This window comes from Notolepis coatsorum (genome assembly GCF_963971535.1).
Source record: "Notolepis coatsorum genome assembly, chromosome: 13".
NCBI lineage: Eukaryota > Metazoa > Chordata > Actinopteri > Aulopiformes > Paralepididae > Notolepis > Notolepis coatsorum.
In genome coordinates, this window is record NC_140177.1 from 10,713,629 (window position 1) to 10,738,912 (window position 25,284).

At 42.3% G+C, this 25,284-nt stretch overlaps 1 pseudogene across 1 annotated transcript; it reads right to left on the reverse strand.

The window, feature by feature from the left end:
* Positions 1-1,502: 1,502 nt before the first annotated feature.
* On the reverse strand, positions 1,503-18,926 carry LOC311238901 (zinc transporter Slc39a7-like; annotated as a pseudogene). The gene is made up of 7 exons (XR_014621097.1): positions 18,306-18,926; positions 12,148-12,316; positions 11,461-11,541; positions 9,361-9,480; positions 7,233-7,355; positions 5,555-5,751; positions 1,503-1,759 (listed from the first exon to the last, which is right to left on the reverse strand). The product of XR_014621097.1 is annotated as a zinc transporter Slc39a7-like (transcript).
* Between the last annotated feature and the right edge of the window lie 6,358 nt (positions 18,927-25,284).

Here is a 25,284-nt window from a genome sequence, read left to right on the forward strand (position 1 = left end):
TTAGTCTCGTTAGCGTGACGTGGTCTTCAATAACGTGACGTCACGTCTCGTTGTCGTCATGAAAAAAACCTTCGTTGACGAACATCTTTCGTCATCATTTTAGTTGACAAAATTAACACTGTCTCCATGTCCAGAGGAAGCTGACAGGAAGCTCTGCTCTCTCTCTCTGTGTATAGTACGCATTTCTAATTCATCACAATTCATCACTTCACTGTTCAATTTACAGCCAACATATTTTTACTTACATGTATACATTGACATACAGTATATTTCTATGAGAAGGGAAAAGCACACAACATTCTTGGTTGACAGTTTTATCATAATGTTTACAACAACGCAGAACTACAAATGTGTGGCGCTTCGGAGATGGAGCTTCAGCAGCATGTGAAGGACATCTACCGCCATCTAGTGGTTTGGTCAGCAACTGCGGCTGAGTCGCCGTCAAAAACAACTGAACCTTTAAAGGAACACTCCAACATTTTGGAAAATTTGCTTATTTGCCATCTACCCTGGAGTTAGACAAGAAGATACAGTACATACCTTTTCTTCTCTGTGCAGTAGGAGTAGGAAGACGTTGGGAACTAGGCTAATGGAGGAACCTACTTCCAGTGACTGAAGCTAAGCTAGGCTAACGGTGCATGTCTTCCTACTCCTACTGCATGCACAGAGAAGAAAAAGGTATGTATCTTAACACTCCAACATTTTGGGAACCCTGGAGATAGACAAGATACATACCTTTTTCTTCTCTGTGCATGGAGTAGGAGTAGGAAGACGTTGAGAACTAGGCTAATGGAGGAACCTACTTCCAGTGACTGACGCTAAGCTAGGCTAACGGTGCGTGTCTTCCTACTCCTACTGCACAGAGAAGAAAAAAGGTATGTATCTTCTTGTCTAACTCCAGGGTAGATGGCAAATAAGCTAATTTCCCAAAATGTTGGAGTTTTCCTTTAAATCCTCCCATCTTCCTTTCAAACCCCGATTCCATTCCCCAAGTTGATGACGAAGCAACAATGGCATTTTGGTCTCTTTGCTGTCAAATGTCCGACATGAGTAAATTAAAGACTTGCACAGTATCACTATATACAGTGTCATAGAACATTTCATTGGAATGTCTGTAGTTACAAAGCAATAGACCTACAGTATTCTGATCCACAAATGCGACAGTATGTACATTTAATAAAACTCAAACTTTTCCATTTGACCCGAGCCAGGTTTGGCCAAAACCCTTTTCCCCCTCAAGTGCTGATATTCTGGCAATAGTTATTCCTGACATCAACTTTAAACTATTGAACTTGAGATTTAAGGTACATTTCTTAATGCTAAAAACATTTTTGATCCACTTTTTCTCCCATCCCAATTCTGCCCCCCCCCCCCCACCTCCTCTCCACCCTCTCCCCCCCCCCACGAGTCCCCCCCCACCTCCTCTCCTCCTCTCCTCCCCCCCCCCCACGAGTCCCCCCTCCTCTCCTCCTCTCCTCCCACCCCCCCCCCCCCCTCCTCCTCCTCACTCGTACTCTGCGATCAGCACCATCATCGCCACGCCGAGCAGCAAGGCCAGGATCTCCATCACCGACTGGCCCAAGCTGGCGCGTCCCACCAACAGTTCTGGAAGCACGGTCACCGTGGCGATGTAAACAAATCCTCCGGCCGTGAACGGCAGGATCCAGGCGGTCGCCGCGGCGCCCACACCTTCAGCCAATAGGGAGCAGGCTGTGCCGGCCAGAGCGCCCACGGCTGTCAGCAGCTGTAGACACATGGCCTGGTGGGACAGAGAACAGAGCGGGGCTCGCAACTCACTTGATGCTCCAAGGTGTTTTAATTGACTAAATAATACCAGTGGATACAACGTTTCGACGACCCTTCCGTTCTTTTTCAAGTATAAATACAACACAAAAAATGACATCTTTTTATACAGGAAATTAAATAGATTACATATCAGCCCCACCTGGTGATCAGGGGCGGTCCCAAGACTTGCATGATTTATACATTTTATACATGATTAAGTAACAATTAGGGCCGTCAGTTTATCACGTTAATTAGATTAATTAATTACACAGCAAATTATCGCGAAATACTGTGTCTGTTACTAGGCTTGAGTAAATTGTAATGAACCAAATGAGAATATCAATTACATTTTTTTTTTTTTATCTTTGACTGTGAATAACACCATGCTAAAATTTACCAGACCTGAAAAATCGAAGCAAATTAATAGATGGAAGAGGATTAAACAGAAGGTTTTGTAGATACAGTACTGAATTCTGCCATCCGGACACATGCAATTTTAAATGTGATTATAGAATAGCAGGCATAAAATGGTTATGCGATTAATTAGATTAATTAATTACAAATCCTGTAATTAATTAGATACACATTTTTTTATCGCCTGAGCAGCACTAGTAACAATTTATCTTTTCCATTTGACATTTTTTAGAAGGAGAATTTTTTTAGAGAAATATATATATATATATTAAACACAGTATTAGACATCATTTAAAGATAGGCAGCAGTGAGGTACTTTCTTTGGACCCGGTCCAGGTCCTAGCCACTGAAAACAAACAAAAACGAAAAAACAAAGTCTATCTATCGACTGTCTCCCTCTATGAGTTACATTTACAAATAAGGTCTAATGTCAAAGTCCTCATTGAGTCCTGTTGGTGCCATAGTTTTAAGATAATGGATCCACCATACTTCTCTCCTCAGTAGGAGATTATCTATATCTCCCCCTCGTCTTGGAAGATGCACTCCCTCTATTCCAAGGTATCTTAGTGATGAGACATTGTGGTGTGCCTTTTTAAAATGTAAAGCTACTGGGCTTTTTTCATCCCCAGTCCGTATCGTACTCCTGTGTTGGGACAGAGGCCACAGTTACCATCTATATGAAGCAGATAGGGAATCATTCATAAATAAACTGTGTTCATATTAATCTCAGAAGTCATGAGATGGTTAACCAACAATATCCACAGAATCGTACTAAAAACAACACAGTGGCAGGAGTTTCATTTCAAAGACAGGACATCCCAACGTCGACTCTAAACGACATGTTCGCAAACTAGGGATGTTAACAATTAATCGAAGATCGATTGATTGATCGTTAAGGATTTACTCGAACACATGACATTTACTACATCTACTATCAAACAATGACGTGTTAGAATGTTGTCTGTCTCTTATCACATTGTAGCTGTCAGTAGAATGATGTCTTTTCAAAGCATGTTTCAATGGACAGATAACTATGACGAGGAGGAGTCTGGAGAAGAAGCCACTACATCATGAGGACTGGCGAGTCACCACTGCTGTGTTGCCAACTAGGGGTTAACCCTAACCATAACTAGGGGTTTACATTACAGCGCTGTATATTGTTGATGGAAAGATGAATTTGCCGCCTTTCGATCGTCACCCTACTCAACCTATTGCGTGCTTCCTGTCTCGAGTTACAAGACGAAACCTCTGACGAGTGTCATTTGACGAGCCATTCGGACAAGTGACCACGTCCGGTTTGGCCGGGTCCTGAATGGATCGGTTACCGCTGATGGCGAAAATGATTGACCGACCACCTTTGTAGCCAATGAAATTCTGGAGCCAACGGTATCTTACATGAGGGCTGATTCCTATGGTAAACGGAGAGAAGAAGATGTTTCCTCATTCGCCGTCCAAATCAATGAGCAGTCCGCCATTTTGGACGAATTATTACCGATACAAGGATTACAAAAACATCTGTAAAACACTAATTTTCCCAGGGATTGTTATGTTTGGACCTGTACTGTAGATAAGACTACAGGTTATGGAAAAGTTATATTTTCCAGCTCCTACCTCTCAGATGGAACTCAAACAGGCATCTGGCAACAAGTCAACACAACGCGAGTCACTTGTATTTTTATTTCAGTGTTCAAACCTTGTGGAAGAAAGTTCAGAATGTTTCCTTTCAAAAGAGACCAGACTCATGCATGTGGTTCAAGTAATAAATCGCTAATAACTTTGGGTATGCAATCGTCAGGCGTTTTATGCAAAATGTGCCCTCAGCATAAGGGGTTAAGAAAATGTTTGAGTTTGTTAAATACATGCTTTAGATTATTTAAGTGGCGACTGACGTTTTCTTTTTTTGTAGCCACATACAGCTCGCCCTCTTTAAGTTGACACAAAGCATGTGTAGGCCTCTACATTTCTATGTGTTTCATATGCCATGCAATGCTGTGGAAATAAACCTTTTGATTGAGGAAAGAAATACATTATTGTTTGGTAAATTTGGTATCTTTTGTTACAATGAACACATTGACCGCCAGCAGCAGGGGGCGCTGATCCCCCTTCAGCGCCAGGTCTTTATTCAATGGATATAGTTTTGCCAGAATGCCAAACTTGCGAGTCCTAAAACTATATTTTATATTATAGCTATGGATCTAATAATGCCGTAAGACTGTCAGTGAGTTGCTTCTGGTCAACATGCAAGAAACTGATTGTTTTTTCATCCGCAAATTTCAGTTTTATACCGTTTTGAATATGAGTATAGTTTGAGTGATTCTGAGTAATTCCAGGAAAAGACGAGGAAAAGGCATTTGAGTGTAATCCAGTCATTACGTTGTAATTTTTCGGCTGATTATCGAATCATCCTGAAATCTACGCTAGATTATTATCATGTCTCCTCGTGCATACATGAAATGCCCCCCCCCCCCCCCCCCCCTTCCACCGCAGCCAGCGGTAGAAGGCACAACACGGTCCACACAGATAGCTTTGATCGCGGGAGAAATAAATATCAGATCAACGTTGACCGTCTGCCAGCTCAGACACATTCACCAGGGTCTGCAGAGGCTGCAGCCATGAATTATGAATAGATATAGCGAATAAAAGAAATAACGATCATAAAAACTAGTATACTCGTTTTTGGCGCAGAACCAGTTAATGGGTTATTGATCGTTAACGTTACCAATGATCGAGTAAGGAACGTGCTTACAATTTGCAACCCTATCTCAAACCGTTCAATCTCAAGCAGGGATCCAGGCTCATGAACACAGGAATCTGCCACAGCTTTGTGTCCTGGATGATAGAAACACTGCTCTCTGCACCACAGCTCTGTGTCCTGGATGATAGAAACACTGCTCTCTGCACCACAGCTCTGTGTCCTGGATGATAGAAACACTGCTCTCTGCACCACAGCTCTGTGTCCTGGATGATAGAAACACTGCTCTCTGCACCACAGCTCTGTGTCCTGGATGATAGAAACACTGCTCTCTGCACCACAGCTCTGTGTCCTGGATGATAGAAACACTGCTCTCTGCACCACAGCTCTGTGTCCTGGATGATAGAAACACTGCTCTCTGCACCACAGCTCTGTGTCCTGGATGATAGAAACACTGCTCTCTGCACCACAGCTCTGTGTCCTGGATGATAGAAACACTGCTCTCTGCACCACAGCTCTGTGTCCTGGATGATAGAAACACTGCTCTCTGCACCACAGCTCTGTGTCCTGGATGATAGAAACACTGCTCTCTGCACCACAGCTCTGTGTCCTGGATGATAGAAACACTGCTCTCTGCACCACAGCTACTGCTTGAACCGTTACCTTCTTCTTGGTGCATCCGGACTGGACGAGGATGGCGAAGTCTCCGATCTCATGGGGAATCTCGTGCAGGAGGATGGTGATGGTCGTGACCGTTCCCACCGCAGGACCCACCAGGAAGGACGCCCCGATGGCCAGGCCGTCGGTGAAGTTGTGGGTAAAGTCGGCCGCAAGATTCAGGTACGCAGACACCTTGATGTCTATAGTTAGTGAGAGAATCAGCCAATGAGACGCACAAGAGCTACAGCTGCAGACTTCAGAGAGTATTATCTACACTATCTAGTAGGGCTGACCACTATTAGTCGATTAGTCGACTAATCGGTCGAAAGGGGCCGTAGTCGACTAACCAAACTCTTAGTCGAATAGTAAAAAAAAAAAAAAAAAAAAAAAAAGAAAAAAAAAATATTATTATTTTTTTTCCATTCTTTCCAAAAGGAAAGAGGCCTAGAAGCGTAGCTAACGCTAATGGCACGCATACCAGAGGCTAACTGCCTACGAAAACAGGCACAGAGGCACTGAAAGAGGATTTCACCCATCTAATGAACACACTAGACCAGTGGTTCCCAAAGTCGGGGTCGCGACCCAAAGGTAGGCCGCGAGCAGCCACGGGAGGGCCGCGAGATGATTTCCAAAAAAAAAAAAAAAAAAAAAATCTATTTTTTTTTTGTGTCAGGCCACTGAACTTAGAAGCAGGCCAGGACAGTGTTTCTAGTTGTATTCTAAAATTCTATTCTATTGTATTCTAAAATGTGACTATATGGTTTTATATTAACTTAATAAATAAACAAAAACGAAAAATCTACTTATTTCAACGAACATTTCAAACTAAATAACAGACTATGCACATAAAATGCTGAAAACAACCGAAGCAACAATAGTATTTTAATGAGGCTATTATTATTATCATTATTATTTTGCAACAAGTAAGCCCTCTCATAAATAGCACATATAAATGAATAACTAACTTGAACTAACTTAATAGGATTGAAGTGATATTTGGCTTAAAAAATCGGTCGCCTGGCAAAAAAGAAAAGAAAAAAAAGCCTGACGATGTGCATTGGGCCGCGGCTCTCTGACGCCTTATTTTCTGGGTCCCGGCCTGAAAAGTTTGGGAACCGCTGCACTAGACTAGACAAATATCAAGATGTATCCATCAGTGGACCAATTGCATGCTTTTGCAGAGGACAAGAAGCCTTCAGTCGACTCCTTCAGACATTAAGCACCCCCCACAGCCCAAATGGAATGATAAAAAAATAATAATAATAATAATTTAATAAATATTATACGTTTCTTTTTTTTTTGTCGACCAATAGTCGAATAACGGCAAATTTTGGCCAATCATAGTCGACCATCCAAATCCTTAGTCGGGGACAGCCCTACTATCTAGTAAAGTATGAAACTGTTTCAAGTGCCTTCTGTCTACTAAAAGGTGCATCAGTGTTAATGCTTGTTTTTATTTATGTTTTCAGTTCTTAAAAGTGTTGGGTTTATAATTCAGTTAGACATCAGTGTAAACACACTGAAGTCTGCGTTCAGGATGACAGCATGTACATTAATTACTACTGTGTGTAGTAATAATACCAAGAAGAAGGTCTCCAAGTTGACTCACTAAACAGCTGTTTGAGAACGGGATCAAAAGGTCCGTCTGAAAACATGTTGGATGAATAAATTATCTCCTCACCCGGGCTTTTCTCTTCATCTTTCTCTTTCTTTGGTGGCTTCTGATCTTTGCCTTCCTTCCCCTCTTTCGTCATCTCCTCCCCCTCGTCTTCCTCTCCGTCGCTCTCCTTTGCCTTGGGAGCGGCTGGCGATGGAAGGACAAACACAAAGCATCATTTAATGCTACTTCGCTAAGAGCAACCATAACAAATATATAATTTGAAATGGGCTCAGATGTAGTGACATTCAGCAACTATTGGGCGAGGAGGGGAGGTTGGATGGGGGAGTGCAGGAGAATGGAGGAGAGGAATAGAGGAGAGGAATAGAGGAGAGGAATGGGGAGGAGGAGAATAGAGAGGAATAGAGACTGAGAATAGAGAGGAGAGGAATGGGGAGGAGGAGAATAGAGAGGAATAGAGACTGAGAATAGAGAGAATAGAGAGGAGAGGAATAGAGAGAATAGAGGAGAGGAATAGAGATGAGGAATGGGGAGGAGAATAAAGAGGAGAAGGGAAGAGAGGGATAGAGGAGAGGAATGGGGAGGATGAGAATAGAGATGAATAGAAGAGGAATAGAGGAGAGGAATAGAGGAGAGGAATGGGGAGGAGAATAGAGAGGAGAGGAATAGAAGAGAGGAATAGAGGAGAGGGATAGAGGAGAGGAATGGAGGAGAGGAATGGAGAGGAGAGGAATAGAGGAGAGGAATAGAGAGGAGAGGAATGGAGGAGAGGAATAGAGAGGAGAGGAATAGAGAGGAGAGGAATAGAGGAGAGGAATAGAGAGGAATGGAGGAGAGGAATAGAGAGGAGAGGAAAAGAGAGGAGTGGAGGAGAGGAATAGAGAGGAGAGGAAAAGAGAGGAGAGGAATAGAGAGGAGAGGAATAGAGAGGAGAGGAATAGAGGAGAGGAATAGAGAGGAATGGAGGAGAGGAATAGAGAGGAGAGGAATAGAGAGGAGAGGAATAGAGGAGAGGAATAGAGAGGAGGAGGAATAGAGAGGAGATGAATAGAGGAGAGGAATAGAGGAGAGGAATAGAGGAGAGGAATAGAGAGGAGAGGAATAGAGAGGAGAGGAATAGAGGAGGGGGATAGAGGGGAGAGGAGTAGAGAGGAGAGGAATAGAGAGGAAAGGAATATAGAGGAGAGGAATAGAGAGGAGGGGAATAGAGGAGAGGAATAGAGAGGAGGAATAGAGGAGAGGAATAGAGAGGAGAGGAATAGAGAGGAGAGGAATAGAGAGGAGAGGAATAGAGGAGAGGAATAGAGAGGAGAGGAATAGAGAGGAGAGGAATAGAGAGGAAAGGAATATAGAGAGGAATAGAGAGGAGAGGAATAGAGAGGAGAGGAATAGAGAGGAGAGGAATAGAGGAGAGGAATAGAGAGGAGAGGAATAGAGAGGAGAGGAATAGAGGAGAGGAATAAAGGAGAATAGAGAGGAATGGAGAGGAAGAATAAAGAGAGGAATGGAGAGAATAGAGGAAAAATAGAGAGGAGAGGAATAGATCGGTTCCCAGCAGAGAGCTACCATGTGAATGACTTGTGTTCCCCGCAGAGAGCTACCATGTGAATGACTTGTGTTCCCAGAGACCTACCGTGTGAATGACTTGTGTTCCCAGACACCTACCATGTGAATGACTTGTGTTCCCAGAGAGCTACCATGTGAATGACTTGTGTTCCCCGCAGAGACCTACCATGTGAATGACTTGTGTTCCCAGAGAGCTACCATGTGAATGACTTGTGTTCCCAGAGACCTACCATGTGAATGACTTGTGTTCCCAGAGAGACCTACCATGTGAATGACTTGTGTTCCCAGAGACCTACCATGTGAATGACTTGTGTTCCCAGAGACCTACCAGGTGAATGACTTGTGTTCCCAGAGACCTACCATGTGAATGACTTGTGTTCCCAGAGACCTACCAGGTGAATGACTTGTGTTCCCAGAGACCTACCAGGTGAATGACTTGTGTTCCCCGCAGAGACCTACCATGTGAATGACTTGTGTTCCCCGCAGAGACCTACCATGTGAATGACTTGTGTTCCCAGAGACCTACCAGGTGAATGACTTGTGTTCCCAGAGACCTACCAGGTGAATGACTTGTGTTCCCAGAGACCTACCATGTGAATGACTTGTGTTCCCAGCAGACACCTACCATGTGAATGTGAATGGCCTCCTCCCTTCAACAGGCGCACAAACTTCTCCACGACCAGGAAGGCCACGATCCCGGCCAGAACCCACAGGCCGACGGACATCATGTGGTCGTGAGCGGCGCCTGTGGAGAAGCAGGAGAGACGTTCTGTATGAATAACATCTCAGCCACAGACTCATACCCCCCCGACACTCAACTAACCGCCTCGGACAGTCCTTCATACCAGCGGCCATCAGGCTCCACAACAGTGGGCAGGGACTGCTGCCAGACATCCAACTAGAACTAATAGGAACCCAAGGAGGACAATAACACTACCTTATGCATACTGCACCTCATGTGGATACTGTGATACTGTATATTTCAGTTAGTTAGATAGTAAATTATAACACTACCTTATGCATACTGCACCTTATGTGAATACTGTGATACTGTGAATACTGTATATTTCAGTTAGTTAGATAGTAAATTATAACACTACCTTATGCATACTGCACCTTATGTGAATACTGTGATACTGTGAATACTGTATATTTCAGTTAGTTAGATAGTAAATTATAACACTACCTTATGCATACTGCACCTTATGTGAATACTGTATTCTTTCAGTTACCGGTAGTTAGATAGTAAATTATATTGACTTATTTGTTTACACTGCTTGTGTTGTTTTTACTACCTCAGTGTTTCCCCTACCATTGCCCCGCCAACCGGACGCCCCGCCCCTCCAGAAATAAAATATTAAAAATGTATATATATATAATTTTTTTTTATTAAAGTTTGCTTTAATCAGCTAAATTATAGCTAAATTATACATAAATCGGTTTTCATATAAATCAATCTTCACTAAGACATTAAACCGGTGGTGCAGCGCGGTCTACGGAGACGCAGAAACCAAATCCATTCCGAGACAACTCCGAGACTGACTAGCATCGCGCGTAACAAGTCTCAGGGCTAGATCCACAAAGAATGGATTGCTAATTGCTAATTGCACCCTTACTTACAATTCACTATGAATTGAAAAGGGGGGACCCTGGTGTAAACGAGACGAAAGTCTTTCTCTGGTCTGCATCCCCTTAACAATTGTGTGTATTGAGCCGTACTGTATTGTACCCATTCTGCAATCTGTTAATAAAGTTTTCATTCAATCAATCACCTTGTTAATATTTATTCACCTAATTTATGTGCAATCATTTCATTTCAGCTCAGTGTAGAGAAATGCACCGATACTAACAACCGCCTTACTAGTAGTTTTGGGGGCCTACCACCCCACCTGAAAAAAATCCTAGGTGAAACACTGTACCTGTACCCCCCCCCCCCCCCCTCCCCATGCTGCTATGATGCCTGCATTTCCCAGAGGGGATCAATAAAGGAATATCTTATCTTCTCTATGTTCTGGATCTACTGGGTTTGGACAGGCAGCAAGATCAGCAAAGCATGACATATGAAGATGTAGTTGTTTGTAGTTTAAATGTCAATAAGTCGGCTATCAAGTAGAGCGTTTCATCATCACAATTTCAATGTATCTTTGAAATTAGATTTATTTTTTATTTTAAAAGCATTACTGTATATTTGATTGCATTTTTATTCTATTTTATTCTACTCTTATCTTTGGCAATTTGATTTGTTTTGTTATTCTTATTCGTGACCTGTTCTGTCTAAATGTTTAATGTTGAGCGATTTGCCAAATTTCCCTCTGGATAATAAAAGTATTTCTATTCTATTCTACAGGAGATCCAGGGTTTAAAACATGCAGAACAAGGAATTACGACCCTTCTCACGTTTCAGTGTTGCAACCTTCATTAGATAATTAAGCAATATTTCTCAACAGGGAGGACTATACCGTGAGACTTGGTAGTAACCAGGTTAGTACTATTTTTTACTATTATTAGTGAAGAGTTTTATTTATCCATTTGTATTTTTTAACCCCTTCACTGCCACACGACAGCCGGTTAACCCTTTCACTGTGACAATACAGAAGGTTAGCCCTTTACTATCACACAACCGACGGCAATGCTCCATCATTAGCATCATTAGCTCTGCGGATGCTAAAGGGTTAAATGAGAGAGTGTTCCACCTCTACCACTCGATCCAATAACAGTTCCATACCGTGGGCGTGGCCGTGGTCATGTGACTCTTCACTGGCGTGTGAGTGGCCAGGTCCTTCATCTCCTGTGTGAGAATGGGGTGCTGCAAGAACAAACGAGAGGAAAAGGTCAAACAGATCATATAATAATAAACTTTATTTGTGTTTACTGCTTGATGCACTACAGGGCCAGGCTGCGTGAATCCTTTCCGCAACGGAATTCGGTTTCCGGGTTCCTCTGATTGGCCGCGACCCCCACGTGACCCCCCCCCCCTATCCACCGCGGACTCGCTCGCTTCCTTAATTTATACGCATGGAAGTATTGACTGAATGAATGAATGAAAACTTTATTTAACAGATTGCAGAATGGGTACAATACAGTACGGCTCAATACACACAATTGTTAAGGGGATGCAGACCTGAGAAAGACGTTTGTCTTGTTTACATCAGGGTCCCCCATTTTCAATTCATATAGAACGACTACGCCGTAACAAATCATTAAAAAAATATACCGTTAACTGGAATATGTTGTGCCTTTACACATATGTTGGATTATGTAATTGGTTTGTCATGACAAAACAAATAAAAAAATCGCGATTTACCCGCCGGCTACAACAACACTCAGTTATCGCGATATGATTTTTTGCCATATCGCCCAGCCCTAATGAAAAGCGCTATACAAATAAAGTTATTATTATTATTATTACTACCCAGAGCGTGGGGGATGAGGTGGAGGAAGGCGTCTCCCAGAAGTCCTCCGGAGGCGAAGCTGAGCAGCACCTTCAGCAGGTTCTGGTGTTTGTCCGTGTTGGACTGGACCGGGATGAGGAAGAGGATGAGGAAGGGCGCGGCGCTGATCAGCAGAGTGGCTCCAATGGCCTAGAGAGGTAAACAAAGAGACCAGGGTTTATGTTTATGTTTATTAGGATCCCCATTAGTCATCATCAACGTGTTGACTATTCCTCCTGGGGTCCTCACAGATAAACACATACAAATATGAAACATTCAGTGTAACTCAGTCATATATCACATCCATAATCAATAGAAAATAAAACAAAAGGTCATAGGTGAATCCATTTCACCATACCTTTAAAAAAAGCACAAAGTGAACAGAAGGAGTTTGGATAACATGGCTGCAGCTACACTCATGCATGATGACATATATTGATTTCCTTCCGGATTATGGCTCCTTTAAGTTTATTTTTGAAACTGTCCTTGTTTTCCGTCCGTATGATATGTAATGGGATCCTATTACAGTATGTTATGGCTCTATACTATACATTGCAGTTTTCTTTAGATCGTTGGTTCTAGGCAGAGGTAGGGTGAAGCGACTACTTGAAGCATGTATTATGGTCATGGCTATCATTGGTGGATAAAAGCATAGAATACAATTGAGTGTGTTTACCTAAGGTACAAATGTTCTTTAAAAACCTAATCAAACTACATGCTAGCCTCTCCTCCACCCTCATCCACACAGGGATTCAGAAAGGTGAGCTTGAACACATCAAACCCGTGTTTCCACTGCCGATACCGGAGTCATAACCTTTGATTATAGTCCGATACGGAGTACTTTACTCAACGGTGTAGCCTTAGAGACCACTGGTTTGGGGTCACTAGGCAGAAATGTATATACTGTACCTGTAGGGTTATATTCAAAGGTTGAAACTTTCCATGGGAATATATGAGAATTAATGGGAATGAACCAGAAAAGAAAAATGAAATATAGGGGTTATTTGCACAGGCTGTATTTACCATGTCATATGAAGGGTATCTGCAAGTTCAATTTAAGACTTTTTAAGACCTTTTTAATACCACTCAGAGCGAACCACGACAATACTAGCAAAACAACAACAACACATAGCGACACTGAACTGGGAGCTGCACCAATTTAAATTATTGCACGTTCCATATAAGCCGTCACCAGACAAGCTCCTGGTAGCCCCGCAATAAAGAACATTTCATACATTTTATATTATTTCATCTCCCGACAGCCCAACCAAAATGTAATACCTGTGCAAATGAAATGTAAGACTTTTTAACTGAACTGACCTGGGACACCTTTCCCAGAGTCTTAAACTCGGCTAGATGATCCATAATCCACTTCCATTAATTTGTGCTAAGCTAGGCTAGCTTGCAGCCAGATAGCTTTCTACTGAACGCACAGAGAGGAAACTGGTCTCTATCTTCTTGTCTGACTCTGGAGAAGACGGTGAGCACATAATCCCATAGTTTCCCATAATGTTGGCGTGTTTCTTTAACATCAACATACTGTATGTGACATGGTGTTACGCTGCATGGTGTTGCTGTGGTTTGGGTTGTCTGCTTATTATGGGAACTGTGTCACACAGGGTTGCACTCTGTCACCTCACTGCAACGTTACAGCTTCCTGTTCACATACTTGCTGTATATCTGTATATCTGAGTCTATATTCAGGGTTGATTGTTTCTAATCTACATATAGATGGGCTCAGTGGCAGTGCGTTGCTAGGCAACAGATTGGACCCAGGTGTATTTCCTGTTGCAGTGTTTACTAATATCAAATATAGGCGTGTTGTCCCTTTAGAATGTTTATGTTGCAGTGTTTACTAATATCAAATATAGGCGTGTTGTCCATTTAGAATGTTTATGTTGCAGTGTTTACTAATATCAAATATAGGCGTGTTGTCCATTTAGAATGTTTATGTTGCAGTGTTTACTAATATCAAATATAGGAGTGTTGTCCATTTAGAATGTTTATGTTGCAGTGTTTACTAATATCAAATATAGGCGTGTTGTCCATTTAGAATGTTTATGTTGCAGTGTTTACTAATATCAAATATAGGCGTGTTGTCCATTTAGAATGTTTATGTTGCAGTGTTTACTAATATCAAATATAGGTGTGTTGTCCATTTAGAATGTTTATGTTGCAGTGTTTACTAATATCAAATATAGGCTTGTTGTCCATTTAGAATGTTTATGTTGCAGTGTTTACTAATATCAAATATAGGCGTGTTGTCCATTTAGAATGTTTATGTTGCAGTGTTTACTAATATCAAATATAGGCTTGTTGTCCATTTAGAATGTTTATGTTGCAGTGTTTACTAATATCAAATATAGGCGTGTTGTCCATTTAGAATGTTTATGTTGCAGTGTTTACTAATATCAAATATAGGCGTGTTGTCCATTTAGAATGTTTATGTTGCAGTGTTTACTAATATCAAATATAGGCGTGTTGTCCATTTAGAATGTTTATGTTGCAGTGTTTACTAATATCAAATATAGGCGTGTTGTCCCTTTAGAATGTTTATGTTGCAGTGTTTACTAATATCAAATATAGGCGTGTTGTCCATTTAGAATGTTTATGTTGCAGTGTTTACTAATATCAAATATAGGCGTGTTGTCCATTTAGAATGTTTATGTTGCAGTGTTTACTAATATCAAATATAGGCGTGTTGTCTGTTACGACCCTGGCTCAGGGGCACGCAACCTATGTGCAAACCAACACCAAAACCCTGTGCTCTAACTCAAAGTGCTACTATCTCAGGGAACTATTAATATAAATGTTAACTAAAGTACTAAGGTAACCCAACGGACAAGGACTAGAAGAACGTGACAGCTCTTTCTCTAAGCACAGACAGTGCATGTGTGTTACTAGGTCTGCCTTTAAAGCTCCCCAGCAGGTCACCAATCAGCACTAATTGGCTAATTGGCAGGCCTCACCTGCATGCCCGGTGACACAGGAGTGATCAGGCCTCTAGTACATAACATTGTCCATTTAGAATGTTTATGTTGCAGTGTTTACTAATATCAAATATAGGCGTGTTGTCCATTTAGAATGTTTATGTTGCAGTGTTTACTAATATCAAATATAGGCGTGTTGTCCATTTAGAATGTTTATGTTACAGTGTTTACTAATATCAAATATAGGCGTGTTGTCCATTTAGAATGTTTATGTTGCAGTGTTTACTAATATCAAATATAGGCGTGTTGTCCATTTAGAATGTTTATGTTGCAGTGTTTACTAATATCAAATATAGGCGTGTTGTCCATTTAGAATGTTTATGGTGCAGTGTTTACTAATATCAAATATAGGCGTGTTGTCCATTTAGAATGTTTATGTTGCCAAGTTGAAACCGTGTATAAACTGACTGCCTACTGACTAGTGAGTCATGTGTTGTGATTGATTATCTGCCTTAGAAAGGTCCAGAACATTTTTTATTTAGTAGAAAGAATGATAGGATAAAGTTGAACTTCAGTTTGAACAGGCTGACTCTAGAGGCATGTGGCAGGGCCTCAGAACAATGACAGACTACAAAGGAACCCCCCTCAAACTGAACAGTGACATCTCCTTAGCAAATGATCTCAACTCCTTCTATGCGAGGTTTGAGGCTGTGAATAACAACACCAGCCTACAAACCACGGAAATGGGGGGGGGGGGGGTCTGCTGATGGAGACTCAGTGTTCAGGGTAACAGAGCATGAGGTGAGACGGATCTTTAAAAAAGTGGATATCAGGAAGGCAGCAGGACCGGACGGCATCCCCGGCTGCGTCCTAAAAGTCTGTGCCGACCAACTGGCCCCGGTATTCACTGACATCTTCAACCTGTCCTTGGAACAGGCCGTCATCCCCACCTGTCTGAAGAAGTCCACCATCATCCCTGTACCCAAAAAATCTACGCCCGCTTGCCTCAACGACTACCGCCCTGTAGCCCTCACCTCCATAGCCATGAAGTGCTTTGAGAAGCTAGTGAAGGGCTACATCTGTTCCTCCCTCCCCATCAACCTGGACCCTCTGCAATTTGCATATCGCCCCAACAGGTCCACGGAGGACGCCATAGCCCATGTGCTGCACACAGCAGCATCACATCTGGACAAGAGGAAGGGGAACTATGTGAGAATGCTGTTCATCGACTACAGCTCAGCATTCAATACCATAGTCCCCTCCAAACTCATAGCCAAGCTCAGGGACCTGGGCTTGAACTATGACCTGTGCCAGTGGGTCCTGGACTTCCTGACGGGCAGACCCCAGGTGGTAAGAGCCGGCAACTGCACCTCCTCATCCATCACGCTCAACATAGGGGCCCCCCAGGGCTGTGTTCTGAGCCCCCTCCTCTACTCCCTGTACACACATGACTGCGTAGCACAGCGGAACAACAACACCATCATCAAATTTGCTGATGACACAGTAGTGGTGGGCCTGATCTCTGCCAACGACGAAAGGGCCTACCTGGAAGAGGTAGAGAACCTGTCACAGTGGTGTCAGGAGAACTGCCTCTCCCTGAACGTCAGCAAAACAAAAGAGATGATTGTGGACTTCAGGAGGTCGGGGGTCAAGGACTACAGCCCCCTCAGCATCGACGGGGCACCAGTTGAGAGAGTGAACAGTTTCAAGTACCTCGGAGCCCACATATCCGAGGACTTGACATGGACCACACACATTGACAGTGTTGTGAAGAAGGCACGACAACGCCTCTACTTCCTCAGGCGCCTAAGGAAGTTCCAAGTCAGTCAGAAGATCCTTAGGAACTTCTACTCATGTACAATAGAGAGCATCCTGACCGGCAACATCACCTCCTGGTTTGGGAATAGCACTGCACAAGACCGTAGCAGACTACAAAGAGTGACACGTTCAGCCGAACGCACAATTAGAGGGGGGCTTCCCACCCTCCAGAACATTTACAACAAGCGGTGCAAGGGGAAGGCTAAGAGAATTATTAAGGACTCGAGCCACCCGAACAACTGCCTCTTTGAACTGCTGCCGTCAGGCAAGCGATACCGGAGTCTTATGGCGAGCACAGAAAGACTCAGAAGGAGCTTCTATCCCCAGGCCATCAGGCTGCTAAACGAACAATAATCGCTAAACGAACAATAATCACTATGCAACAACCATCAAATGCACACAGCACACACACCCACAAGCACACACTCACTCAAACAAACAACACACTGCAGCACCCACTCTCCACACTTTAGATCACACAAACACACTTACACTTTATATTTATTGATAAAGGATTTGCACTACAACTCGTACACCTACTGTGAATTGTACCTAAACTGCACCTCGTCCATTTATGCCTAGCACTATATAGTATTGTATATTAGTACACTGCACAGTATTGTATATTGTATGGTAACTACGTCTACGAACATTGTACATATGTCTAAACTGAACACTGTGACCTCTTTTTTTACTTCTAATTTTTACTATGTTTTTATTTCATACTTATCTTGTCATGCACAGTCTCTGGAGCGCAACAGTAAGAAGCATTTTGTACAAAAGTATTCTGTACTTCTGTATGACAACTATTAAAGAAACTTGAAACTTGAAACTTGACAGCAATGGTTCAGGACAACTGGTCAGGTGACCCATAGAAACGTCACTATGAATTAGAAGTACGATGGTGTCAGACAGCAGCACGCCTGTTCTAGGAGGGTTGATGAAGCCTGTTCTAGGAGAGTTGATGAAGCCTGTTCTAGGAGGGTTGATGAAGCCTGTTCTAGGAGGGTTGATGAAGCCTGTTCTAGGAGGGTCGATGAAGCCTGTTCTAGGAGGGTTGATGAAGCCTGTTCTAGGAGGGTTGATGAAGCCTGTTCTAGGAGGGTTGATGAAGCCTGTTCTAGGAGGGTTGATGAAGCCTGTTCTAGGAGAGTTGATGAAGCCTGTTCTAGGAGGGTTGATGAAGCCTGTTCTAGGAGGGTTGATGAAGCCTGTTCTAGGAGGGTTGATGAAGCCTGTTCTAGGAGGGTTGATGAAGCCTGTTCTAGGAGGGTTGATGAAGCCTGTTCTAGGAGGGTTGATGAATGAAAAACCCAACACTAAACCAAATAGCACCACATCAAGGTTTGGTGTGTGTTGCACAGGGGCTTATGGAGGTGATGGGATCATACCTGCGTCCAGAGCTCCACCAGGTCTCTCTTCTCTCCCTCCGCCTCCCGCTTCACTCGCTCCTCTCCGTGCGCGTGTCCATGTCCGCTCTCTTTGTGCACACGCACAACCTCCTCATCATGGGCGTGTCCGTGGTGTTCCTCATCATGGGCGTGTCCGTGGTGTTCCTCATCATGGGCGTGTCCGTGGTGTTCCTCATCGTGGGCGTGTCAGTGGGCGTGTCCGTGGTGTTCCTCATCATGGGCGTGTCCGTGGTGTTCCTCATCATGGGCGTGTCCGTGGTGTTCCTCATCATGGGCGTGTCAGTGGGCGTGTCCGTGGGCGTGTCCGTGGTGTTCCTCATCATGGGCGTGTCCGTGGTGTCCCTCATCGTGGGCGTGTCCGTGGGCGTGTCTGTGGGCGTGTCCGTGGGCGTGGTGTCCCTCATCAGGCAGGTTGGCCTCCGCGCTCCACTTACTTGCTCCGTGGTGCATTTTTACCTGAGGACCGTGGCCGTGGCAACCGCCTTCGCCATGGGAGTGGGCGTGGCCTTGATGATGGTGGCCGTGGTCGCCATGGGAATGGCTGTGAGCGACAGCAAGCAGCAACACTGCAGACGTGAGCAGCAGACGTACATGGGTCATCTCGGCCCCTGTGAGGGAGAGAGAGGGAGAGACTGTTGAGGAATAAAGAAACACAAACATTGTATGGTTGGTGGGTTAACAACCTCTTGAGCCCGAAGCACTATTTTCTGAAAATCTGCCTAAAAATACATACCTAAGTAAATGGAAGATTGCTCCACTTGGGTTAGGGTTGATTGTTTCAAATCTACATATAGATGGACTCAGTGGGTCTGCCTCGTTAGACTGTAGGTAATGATATAACAGTACTGCCTCGTTAGACTGTAGGTAATGATATAACAGTACTGCCTCGTTAGACTGTAGGTAATGATATAACAGTACTGCCTCGTTAGACTGTAGGTAATGGTATAACAGTACTGCCTCGTTAGACTGTAGGTAATGATATAACAGTACTGCCTCGTTAGACTGTAGGTAATTGTTAAGAGCCGATGGGCTTGTCTCTAATTATCTCAGATCACTTACTTGAGATATAACCCTTTGGCCGCTCGATATCCCCCAGCGAGGTGCTAAACTCGCCAAGTTCTCGAGTCAATTACTATTTCTGTCAAGATTACTTCAAAATCACTGGTCTAGTTATATCCAGTTGATATGAAATGTAAGCATGAAGAGTTGTTAATCTCTTCTTGTTTGTAATAAACCGAATGTATGTCTAGGAGAACTCTTATTGCCTATAATAACAATAATATTATTATTATCATTATCATCACCGTCCTCATTTGTGAGGGAAGGCATGTAGTACTGATCATTTGAAAAGCTTGGTTGTATTACTACTCTTTTAATAAGTATTACCACTGTTAATAATATAACATTAGCGTACTAACACGTAATCATTGTTTGCACGCCCCAGCACCTCCTGTCAATCCGACAGGCCCGTCCGCCAGCGGGACAGACCATCCAATCCTGCAGTGATTTAGACAATCGATTTCCCACAGACCTGACAGCCCATCGAACCGAGATACCGGAACCAGCAAACAACAAACATTGCCATATATAGATATAATATATAACTTTTAGCTGAAAAGCATTAACCAGCAATTGATTCAATCTGTATTACATGCTGCCAGTCACCTTCATAGCCATAGTCACCTTCAATAGGAAATCAGGGCGCGGCCGGCATCGTGGCACATTGCTGGCCGGAATCAGTCCACGAAGTCAATGGATAATTATAGGAAGTCATCTTTATTTTAGGAAGTTACAAAAAAGGACTGTATTGGAAATGTCCATTACAGTTTAAAAGATTATATAAAACAAAACATCTCCTCTCTAGAATAGCAAAAGCCTAACACGGCTGTTGCCTGCAAGCAAAATCTGTAAATCAAAAAAATCTGGCTGTGTTCTGGCGAGTTGGCCCTTATAAAGGAAAACAAGATCTCTTTGCCATTGGTTTAAATACAGTGATGTAATTTCACTAGCCAATCAACGTCTCACACATCAGGACTGACTCTCCTCCCCTCCTAGTTGTCATTGGCTGCCGTCTATTCCACTGGATTGTAACTTGAAAAAGTACTTGTAACGTTTTTGCTGGAACAGAATACGATATTGTGGAAAGTCCCTCTGGAGCAGAGGCCCCGTACATTCCTCTGGGCTCCAGTCAGTATTGAGAGGGAAGACCTGGCCTGTGTAGTGTACAATACATGAATACACTTCTTGCATGAGTATATAGTATATATAGTATATATAGCATATATAGTACATACAGTATATATATATAGTACACATAGTATATACATATATATACATATACCTGTACTAATCATTGGTTACATGTTTACTCTATGCAGGCAGGACAGGCAAGGGTTAACATGTGCCAACCTGCTCTTAGCTCGGGCTGGAGCTGTCTCCAAGGCCACATTCTTATCTCCACTAACAGTAAGATAAGAAGACGAGGCAGACTGCCGTAATATACAGTACATAGCCCAACACATACATATATAGATATATACAGATACACATACATATACAATACAGTACATATATATATATAGTACATATAGTATATACATATATATACATATACCTGTACTAATCATTGGTTATATGTTTACTCTATGCAGGCAGGACAGGCAAGGGTTAAAATGTGCCAACCTGCTCTTTTCATTCTGGCTTGTGCAGAGCAGCCCATACACTTCACATATAGACACATACAGTAACATATGCCTAGATCTAAAACAGATATATACCATAAACATATGCTTAAACCTTTTACATCCCACAATTGACAGAGAGAACAGGATGTCATTATTAACTAGTGTCACTAGTGTGACTCTCAACAGTAATGATATAACAGTACTGCCTCATTAGACTGTAGGTAATGATATAACAGTACTGCCTCATTAGACTGTAGGTAATGATATAACAGTACTGCCTCGTTAGACTGTAATGATATAACAGTACTGCCTCGTTAGACTGTAATGATATAACAGTACTGCCTCGTTAGACTGTAGGTAATGATATAACAGTACTGCCTCGTTAGACTGTAATGATATAACAGTACTGCCTCGTTAGACTGTAGGTAATGCTATAACAGTACTGCCTCGTTAGACTGTAGGTAATGATATAACAGTACTGCCTCGTTAGACTGTAGGTAATGCTATAACAGTACTGCCTCGTTAGACTGTAGGTAATGATATAACAGTACTGCCTCGTTAGACTGTAGGTAATGATATAACAGTACTGCCTCGTTAGACTGTAGGTAATGATATAACAGTACTGCCTCGTTAGACTGTAGGTAATGATATAACAGTACTGCCATAATACATATATAGTGACATATATGACAAGACATACAAATATACAGTACTGCTACATCTATACATTTATGACATACAGATATACAGTACTGTTTACCAGAGATCCTGTAATGACAGCTGCTACCACTAAGTGGCAGTATAACATCATGCAAGCTGTTACTATGGTTACTGGTAGGGCTATATAATTAGGGCACCTGTGTACAACCTGCAGACAATAAACAGCTGGCTGAAGCATAAAGATCTAACGTCTGTCTGATTGATAGTAGACTACAATCTTTACAGTTGTTACTGTACAAATATACCTTTACATATACGTATATTGAAGAGAAATAAACAACAGATTCAAAATATTAGACAGCATATTTAGACAGAAAATAAGAGACTCTGCAATGCCATGGAAACAATCAAATAAATAATTGTACTTACTGATGTTGTGGTGTCAAAAATCTGATATATGTTATCAGAAGCAAGTTTGGATCCAGATGGTTTTAGTATAAAGTCTTGTTCCAGTAGAGAATGTGTTCTGCCACAGAGAGGGGTTCAAGTCAACCAGCAGACTATCCAGTGTTTCTGGTTGAATGAGTAGTTCAGTCTGGAAAACAGCCTGTTCTTATACAGCTGAGCCAATAGTTGAGCAGTTAGCTGCTTTGAACTGATTGGCCAATCAGAATAGACCATAGATCCACCAAACACAAGGTGATAGGTCCTCTTATAATCATCTTGGAAGACAACTATGGTACACTTTGTACAATCAGTATTACACCTGCATATATTTTTGTTTTATTTGTACTTATTGTACTTTCATTATTTCAATATTCTCTCCCTTACAAGATACTGGATGATGAGAATGTTGCCCAAATCCTTAAATAGACATATTTCAGGTTCCAAACCAAACACAATCCTCAGTGGGATGTTTAAGTGTCTTTAGGAAATGTATTGATTTGATGTATTCAATTTTTTTTTTTTTTTTATAAACATTGAGTCTGACATTACTTACATTACTGACCATCCAGTTGGCTGGTGACTGAAATTGTGATTCTTGGATTATGGCATCAGATTACAAAAAAAAATTATTTGTCAAACCAAGATATTGCCTAACAGGGAGTAATCTGGTTGCAGATTTAATTTCAAGATTTATGAAAGCTGCTGCTATTGCTACTATGTGGACACTCTGCTCCAAAGATGATTGTGGACTTCAGGAGGTCGGGGGTCAAGGACTACAGCCCCCTCAGCATCGACGGGGCACCAGTTGAGAGAGTGAACAGTTTCAAGTACCTCGGAGCCCACATATCCGAGGACTTCACATGGACCACACACATTGACAGTGTTGTGAAGAAGGCACGACAACGCCTCTACTTCCTCAGGCGCCTAAGGAAGTTCCAAGTCAGTCAGAAGATCCTTAGGAACTTCTACTCATGTACAATAGAGAGCATCCTGACCGGCAACATCACCTCCTGGTTTGGGAATAGCACTGCAAAAGACCGTAGCAGACTACAAAGAGTGACACGTTCAGCCGAACGCACAATTAGAGGGGGGCTTCCCACCCTCCAGAACATTTACAACAAGCGGTGCAAGGGGAAGGCTAAGAGAATTATTAAGGACTCGAGCCACCCGAACAACTGCCTCTTTGAACTGCTGCCGTCAGGCAAGCGATACCGGAGTCTTATGGCGAGCACAGAAAGACTCAGAAGGAGCTTCTATCCCCAGGCCATCAGGCTGCTAAACGAACAATAATCGCTAAACGAACAATAATCACTATGCAACAACCATCAAATGCACACAGCACACACACCCACACGCACACACTCACTCAAACAAACAACACACTGCAGCACCCACTCTCCACACTTTAGATCACACAAACACACTTACACTTTATATTTATTGATAAAGGATTTGCACTACAACTCGTACACCTACTGTGAATTGTACCTAAACTGCACCTCGTCCATTTATGCCTTGCACTATATAGTATTGTATATTAGTACACTGCACAGTATTGTATATTGGATGGTAACTACGTCTACGAACATTGTACATATGTCTAAACTGAACACTGTGACCTCTTTTTTTACTTCTAATTTTTACTATTTTTACTATGTTTTTATTTCATACTTATCTTGTCATGCACAGTCTCTGGAGCGCAACAGTAAGAAGCATTTTGTACAAAAGTATTCTGTACTTCTGTATGACAACTATTAAAGAAACTTGAAACTTGAACTTGAACTTGAAAGACTCTGTAATGAAGCATGTGGCAATACAGGAGAAGGAGGTTTAGGGTTTCCACCCGTCTCATAAAATACAGAATTGTCCGTCTTTGACAATTAAATCTGGAGTTCCGTTTAGAATCAATACAGGACGTGATATGTTCCCTATTGTCATCCCACCCGGGGATGAGGGTCAGAGCCAATCAGAGGCAGAGTAGGGGCGCGGCACCGAGCATTGGAAGGAAAGGATGGCAGACTGTCATGTAAATTGAGGTGTAACGTTAAGCTATTGCCCATCAGAGGTATTTGGGTAGCTTTTCAGTGAGAACAATGCTACCACCATTTCAGCCTGGTTTGGTTTCAGTTCCATTAAACCATCTGTAGGGTGCTCCAGTCTGCTCCCATTGACTTTTCAATTGCAAATAAATTAAGAGTGTATCCCACTTAGGGCTGCAACGATTAGTCGACATAATCGACAACGTCGATTATAAAAAATCGTCGACGAGAAAAAAAAAATGTTTGCACTACCTATCTTTGTGAAAGTGGCTTCTCAGCTCTGGTCCAGCCAGCTGAAGACTTCTTAGCTTAACATAACAGACCGACAGTAAGTTTGGGGGAACTAATGGGATAACTGGGGATGTTGTTTGGTCCTGACAAGAGTCTCAAAGCAACTCTGAGGTCATGCTCAATGTCCAATCTGTTCCTCTGCTCTGTCTTCAGCTGGACCAGAGCTGAGAAGCCACTTTCACAAAGATAGGTAGTGCAAAAAAAAATTATATATAATTGTTTTTAGATTAGTCGACTAATCGAAAAAATAATCGGCAGATTAGTCGACTACCAAAATAGTCATTAGTTGCAGCCCTAATCCCACTGCTATACACATGCTTATTACGTTATGCCCGGGCCATTGGCTCTGGTATGTCATCAGTATTGTTGTTTTTAGAAGGAAATAATTATGATTGAACATGTCCCCATCAATCATCTCAACAAAACCAAAACAAATAAAAATGCTTTAAAAAAAAAAAAAAAAAAAAAAAAAACTAATGGAATCTTTAACTTGTTCAACATAGTACTTACATCTTTTCATCCTAAATCTAGTAATACTGAGTTGAGACTTTTCAATGGAAGAACCAAGAACATATCATTAATCAATTATGTAATTTTACATAATGAATAAATGTGAGGCTTAACAAGTCCTCCACCTGTCCTAGGAAGGCAGAGTGCATCTCATTCTGTAGTGACAAACCCTCTTCACCCTGAGACCTGAAGACATACAAACTTCTCTTAGGCATTTGGTGAAAATGGCCAATAGAGAATGTTAAATACTTAATCTAAAAATAACACTGACAGGACAGTATTGATGTAATACTTTTTTATTTGCATACAGTCATCAAATAGACAAGA